Raw genomic sequence first — 405 nt, 5'->3', positions numbered from 1 at the left:
TTCACAATGGCCTTGACCTTAGCAAAACTTTCTTGAAGGCCACGCTTTCCAATGAAGCTTGTGCTTGTTGTCCATGGTGTTTGATTCTTTCTAACATGTCACTCCTAAATGCTTCAGCAGACGCACTGCTGATCATGGACGGTTGATGTGCAGATTTCATCGACGCGACTTCAGACCTCATGTCTTGCATCTCTTCTTTCATCTTCATCATCATCTCCCTCATTTCACGCATCATCGCGTTGGGAGTGATATCTTCCTCTTTCTCCACCACCTTCCGCTGTGGTGAAGACATAACCTGTTGGACTTTTAACTAGCTCGATACGCTTCCTATGCGCAAGAGTGCTGAGGTAAGGGGGTGGAAAGTGGAGGGACCTGCTAGAACGAGAACAAATATGCAAGTGACTG

Source organism: Plasmopara halstedii, assembly GCF_900000015.1.
Source record: "Plasmopara halstedii genome assembly, contig: Scaffold_2956, whole genome shotgun sequence".
NCBI lineage: Eukaryota > Oomycota > Peronosporomycetes > Peronosporales > Peronosporaceae > Plasmopara > Plasmopara halstedii.
Note: the sequence above shows the minus strand (reverse complement) of the source record.